The following is a 6,921-nucleotide window of genomic DNA, read 5'->3' as shown; positions in this document are numbered from 1 at the left end:
ATCCAGTAGTGCAATTGCTGGGTCATATGGTAGCTCTATTTTTAACTTTTTGAGGAACTTCCATACTGTTTTCTGGAGTGGCTGCACCAGTTTGCAATCTCACAAACAGTGTGAAAGGTTTCCCCTTTCTCCACACCTGCACCAACATCTGCTGTTTCCTGAGTCGTTCATTCTAGCCATTCTGACCTGTGTGAGGTGCCATCTCTTTAACATGAGTTAATACAACATGCTTTCCCTCTCTGACCAGCCCTCCCTTCTTCCCAAGCACACTAAAATCTGGATGCTGCTTTTCTGGCTTCGTATTTTTATAATAACCACTGAAAACTGGTTAATCACTGTGAAGGTAACCGGGATCCTACCTGACAGCTGAATTCATGTGGCTCAGCTTTATTTTACTTCCCAGTTACCAACTTTCTATCACTTACTGCTTAAGAGCATTGTCTTTGGAAACCATCAGTTCTGGGAAATCCTGAGCTTCAATTTTCTCTTCTGTGAAATGTGGATTATCATATCAAGAACTTTGCTTTGAAAAGTGAGTGTCATGATATACATAAAACCCCTAATACAATGCCCGACAAATAATAATGAATAGAAATTATTAATATTTTTATTATGATCCTTTACAATGTGTAGTAGTTCGCTGAGTTCATAAGATCTTTCCATGAATGCATGTTGTTTGATTTTAAATTGCTAATTTTAGAAACGTTTGTAAGACCTGTTTTTACTTCCAGGTATCATAGGGAAAAAAAAATCAGCATAATCTAATCAGAGATTCAAATATTCAAGGTCCACTTCTACTGGAAATCTTCTGGCTAACTTTAAGAAAATGATCTAACATCTGGGCTGTTGTATCCTTATCAGCTCACTGACAGACATACATATTAGCCTGATAATTTTGTATTGCTCAATCATTCAATGGAATTGCATTAGATGACCCACAATCCATACTTCAATAGACCAAGATGCCACATATTCCTCCCTATCACTCTCCTTTCCCCACCCCCATTCACCCAACCCATAACCATCTTTGTTGCATCAGTGAAAGCAATGACAAAACCCACAATCATAAGTAGTTGAAAAGTTTGCCGCCATTTTTTTCCCTTGCTACTTACTAATGGAAAAGTACTGGGCCCTTTTTTGCAGGTGTTTTAAGACTGAGATGGCATAGTTCTAAGGTGTCTGGAGGAAGATCATGGTGTTCAGTTTCATAATCCTAGAACAAGGAAAAAGGTAATATTTAAAATAAAGATGGGAAGAATAAAGAGGTAATATCAATAATCTGTCACAAACTTAAACCTTAACTGTGTTTTAGTATTACCCCAATATTTTCCTGTATTTATTTGATCTCACCAATTAAGACCATAATATCCTTCTGAGATCAGATTATGTTTTAATGTCTTGGTATTTCTTTCAAATAACAAAAAAGTAGGCTTCTTCTTAAAGAAGTTCACTTGATTTCCTTAGAATATCACAACATATTTTCCAGACTCCCAAATCTTTACACGCTCTTTTAAAAAATTTTTTTAAAAAGATTTTATTTATTTATTTATTTGAGAAGGAAAGAGAAAGAGAGAGAAAACACGATGGGGATAAGGGGAGAACAGAGGGAGAGGCACAAGCAGATTCCTAGCACTGAGCATGGAGCCCACAGCGGCTCCATCCCACAACCCTGAGATCATGACCTGCGCAAAATCAAGAATCCCCGCTTAAGGGACCGAGCCACCCAGGCACCTGCCGCTCCCCCTTCACCCCCGGAAAATATATATACTCTTTAGAAGATAATTTCTGTAAGTAGTCACCCACATAGTAAGCATTTACTACATGGATTTGGGGTCACACTTATATGTCTTCATGTCTTTTTCTGGAAGCCAGTAGATGACATATAGTCCAGAAGAGTCAATGGCCATAAGTCTAATTGTTTGCAATACACAGTTTCTAATAACTGTGTATTCAAAGCACAAATAAACGGAGGTTCTTCATTTGACCTCGTGAAGCCCTCATTTACAAATGACTTTAGGCTTCTGCTATGATTCAGAGCATTTCATGTAAATGTAATGATTACTCTTTTAAGACCCGTAGAGCTCCAATAGGATAAACATCGCCGAGAGGCACGTTGAAAGTCTTCGGTGCTTCGGGGATAATCAACAAAACTGAAAGCTGTCCATCTGCACTGAATCAGCGGATGTGCCCACCAGGGTGTCAGAAGAGGCACGGAGGACCAGAAGACCCCTCACCTCACAGATCTTTATCGTCTTCACCCCACCTCCCAGGCCTTGGTCATTTCCTTTCCCAGACTGCTTCCATTCTTACCCTGGCTCCAGAGCCCAGATCTTCCCCCACGGAGGACGGAGCCAGAGACTGGCTGCTGCCCGCTGCTTGGACAGCGAGAGTAAAATACCCAACCGAGCAGGTGTGAGCGACGATCGACGTCACGAGGCTTTGTGCCTTCAGCGCAGTCGTCAGCTCAGTGAATTCCCACGACTGCCTGGTCTCCCTGTGACGCCCCGCTGACAAAATCCTACACATCTTCCCTTGAGGAAAGGAAATGCCTGCTCACACACTTGAACAGTAGGAAGAAAACGGAGATAATACTAGGATTCAAAGTGCACAGGGGGTGGTTGAAAAAGGAGGTGTTCCTTTTCAGATAAGAATTCCTGAATTAACACAGGCCAGAACTGAAAGAGCAGCTTGGTAAAGTCCCCAGGTAATTAAATTCACAATGCAACACTAGGGTAGTGCCGAAAGTGCATTCGGGGTTACATAAAATTGGCATTTTGTGGGTTTGCACATAAACACTAGCGTCCTTGCCCCTTTTGCCTTCCAAAACAGTTTTGTGGTTAAGAAATTCAGTAAGAGTATAGATCCTTTACCTCTCTGGTTACGTTTATTACGAAAAAATGAATTAAGAAGAAGAAGAAGAAGAAGAAGAAGAAGAAGAAGAAGAAGAAGAAGAAGAAGAAGAAGAAGAAGAAGAAGAAATTCAGTAAGAGTAACAAGAGCAGGTCTTAGGAAAATGCCCAGAATTCCTGATCCGAGGCCGATGGCTTCAAGTTCAGCCGGTATATCTAACACTGGATAAAGATGTACTGCCTGTCTTCACAGAGGGTAGATGAGCAATAGATGCATTTCCTTTATGCTTAGTTGTTTTCAAGATTTAAAGGAATGAGGGGCGCCTGGGTGGTTCAGTCCTTAAGCGTCTGCCTTCGGCTCAGGGCGTGATCCCGGCGGTCCGGGATCGAGCCCCACATCAGGCTCCTCCGCTGGGAGCCTGCTTCTTCCTCTCCCACTCCCCCTGCTTGTGTTCCCTCTCTCGCTGGCTGTCTCTATCTCTGTCAAATAAATAAATAAAATCTCTCCCTCTGCCACTCCTGCTCTTGTGCTCTCCTGCTCCCTCTCTCTCTGTCAAATAAATACTTTTTTAAAGTCTGTTTTGTGTAATATAAGTATTGCTATCCTGGATTTCTTTTGACATCCATTTGCATGATAAATGTTTCTCTATCCCCTCTCTTTCAATCTGCAGGTGTCTTTAGGTCTGAAATCAGTCTCTTGTAGGCAGCATATAGATGGGTCTTGTTTTTTTGTCCACTTTGACATCCTAAGTCTTGACTGGAGAGTTTAGTCCATTTACGTTCAATGTAATTATTGATAGATACACATTGATTGCCACTTTGATCGTTGTTTTATGTTTCATCTATAGATTTTCTCTGATCCTTTCTTCTCTTTCTTTCATGTTTTGTTGGCTTTCTTTAGTGATATACTTGGATTCTTTCTCTTTATTTTTTTGCATAGCTATTATGGTGTTTGATTTGTGGTTAACATTAGGTTACTATATAACATCTTCTAAATATAACAGTCTATATTAACTATTGTGGACAATGCTGCTATGAACACTGGGGTGCATATGGCCCTTCTCTTCACTACGTCTGTATCTTTGGCATAAATACCCAGTAGTGCGATTGCTGGATCATAGGGTAGCTCAATTTTTAACTTTTTAAGGGACCTCTACATGTTTTCCAAAGTGGCTGTACCAACTTGCATTCCTACCAACAGTGTAAAAGGGATCCCCTTTCTCCACATCCTCTCCAACATTTGTTGTTTCCTGCCTTGTCCATTTTTGCCATTCTAACTGGTGTAAGATGGTATCTCAAGGTGGTTTTGATTTGAATTTCCCTGATGGCTAATGATTTTGAACATTTTTTCATGTGTCTGTTAGCCATTTGTATGTCTTCATTGAAAAAGTGTCTATTCATATCTTCTGCTCATTTATTGATTTGATTCACAATAGCTAAATCGTGGAAGGAGCTGAGATGCCCTTCAAAGGATGACTGGATTAAGAAGATGTGGTCCATATATACAATGGAATATTACTCAGCCATCAGAAAGAACGATTACACAACATTTGCAGCAACATGGACGGGACTGGAGGAGATTATGCTGAGTGAAATAAGTCAAGCAGAGAAAGATAATTATCATATGGTTTCACTCATTTATGGAATATAAGACATAGGAAGATCGGTAGGAGAAGGAAGAGAAGAATGAAGGGGGGGTAAACAGAAGGGGAATGAACCATGAGAGACTGTGGACTCTGGGAAACAAACTGAGGGCTTCAGAGGGGAGGGGGATGGGGGATTGGGATAAGCCGGTGATGGGTATTAAGGAGGGCACGTATTGCATGGTGCACTTGGTGTTATATGCAAGTAATTAATCATGGAACATTGCATCAAGAACTGGGGATGTACTGTATGGTGACTAATATAACAAAATAAATATTATAAAAAAATAAAAAATAAAAAAATCATCTGTGAAAACAAACCAAAAAAAAACAGTCTATATTAAGTCTATATTAAGTTGATGGTTGCTTAAGTTTGAAACTATTTTTATTCCTCTCCTCCCCATGTTTTAGGTATATGGTGTCATATATTACATCTTTTTATTTTATGAATGACCGATTTTTACTGAAAACTTATTTTTACTGCTTTTGTATTTTTTACTTTGCATAGTCTCACTTATGGTCTTTCTTTTCCACTCAAAGAGTCTCGCTTAATATTTCTTGTAGGACTGTATGATCTCCTTTAGATTTTGTTCATCTGAGAAACTCTTTATCTCTCCTATTATTCTGAATGATAGTCTTTCTGGATAGAATATTATTGGGTGCAGATTTTTTCCTTTCAGCACTTTTTTTTTTAAAGATTTTATTTATTTATTCGACAGAGTTAGAGACAGCCAGCGAGAGAGGGAACACAAGCAGGGGGAGTGGGAGAGGAAGAAGCAGGCTCATAGTGGAGGAGCCTGATGTGGGGCTCAATCCCATAATGCCGGGATCACGCCCTGAGCCAAAGGCAGACGCTTAACTGCTGTGCCACCCAGGCCCCCCTCCTTTCAGCACTTTGAATATATCATGCCAGTCTCTTCTGGCCTGCAAAGTTTCTGCTGAAAAACCCCCTGAGAGTCTTATGGACTTTCCCTTGTATGTAACTGTCTTCTTTTCTCTTGCTGCTTTAAAATTTTTTTCTTTATCACTACTCTTTGCCATTTTAATTACTATGTGTCTTGGTGTGGACCTCCTTGGATTGAATTTTGGGGGGAATCTGGATATCTTCCCCAGATTAAGGAAGTTTTCAGCTATTATTTCTTCAAATAAATTTTCTGCTCCCTTTTCTCTCTCTTCATCTTCTGAGATCCCTATAATGCAAATGTTATGCTTGATGGAGTCACAGAGTTCTCTAAGCCTAATCTCAATTTGTATAATTTTCTTTCCTTTTCTTTGCCTGTCTTGGTTACTTTCCACTACTCTGTCTTTCAGTTTATTAATTTGTTCATCTGCTTCATTTATCCTGCTATTTTTTCCATCACACATACTTTTAATTTCATTTATTGTGTTCTTGATCTCTGATTGGTTCTTTTTATCTCTGTGTTAAGGGTCTCACTGATGCTCTCTACTCTTTTCTCAAGCCTAGTGAGTATTTTTATGATTATTACTTTAAATTCTCCATCAGGCATATTATCTATATCTGTTTTGCTCAGGTCTCTTGCTGTGGTTTGGTCCTGTTCCCTTCATTTGGGACTTATTTCTGTGTGTCCTCATTTTGTCCAACTCTCTGTGTCTGTTTCTCTGTGTTAGGAAAGTTAGTTACTTCTCTTGCTCTAGACAATAATAGCCTTATGAAGAAGAGATCTCTGCATTGCAGTGTCCCCTGTCCCCCAAGGCCTGGTGCCTCAGGGAGTGTCTCCCATGTGTGTTGCATGTGCTCTGCTGTTGAGTCTTGGTTCATTTCCTTCAGTCCAGTTGTCCACAGAGATCTTCTTTGGCTATTATGGGCAGTATTTTGTCCCCAGAAAGGGTGAGGTGTGTTTTAACAAGGTGAGTAGTGGTTTGCTTGTGAAAAGAGACCTGTCCTCACCGTAGTGGGGACTGAGGTCCAGCAAAACTGCTCGTTCCATGCTGTATCTGCATTGGCTGTTTGTTGCACTGTCTCTTTAAGGCCAAAAACTCAGCTTCCTGCCTCAGGCTCCACCAGAGCCAGAACCCACTGATTTTTAAACTCCACACTTTAAGTTCCACTAGTTGTAAGAATTCATGAAATTCAGCCCCTGTAGATTTCAAAGGCAAATGTAGTGGGATTTGTCCTCCCTATTCATGGCCTCCCCAGTGTGAAATCTGTTTTTTGCCTTTTTTCATGCTGCTGGCTCCCTCTCCTTTGTGGCCAGCCATGGCCCATTTCATTCACAGACCATGTCTTCACACATCTTACATTCTTTGATGTGGCCTCTTCTTTAGTTGTGGTTTGTTCTGCCAATCTTTGGATCATTTTCTGGGTCATTTACACTGAGGGGAGTGTTATCTATTTGTATCTGTGGGGTAAGCCAAGCTTAGGCTCCTCCTACTCTGCCATCTTCCCCCCTGGGGTTACATGCAGGCCA

This window comes from Ursus americanus, chromosome 29 (assembly GCF_024610735.1).
Source record: "Ursus americanus isolate L20-20 chromosome 29, mUrsAme1.1.p, whole genome shotgun sequence".
NCBI lineage: Eukaryota > Metazoa > Chordata > Mammalia > Carnivora > Ursidae > Ursus > Ursus americanus.
Note: the sequence above shows the minus strand (reverse complement) of the source record.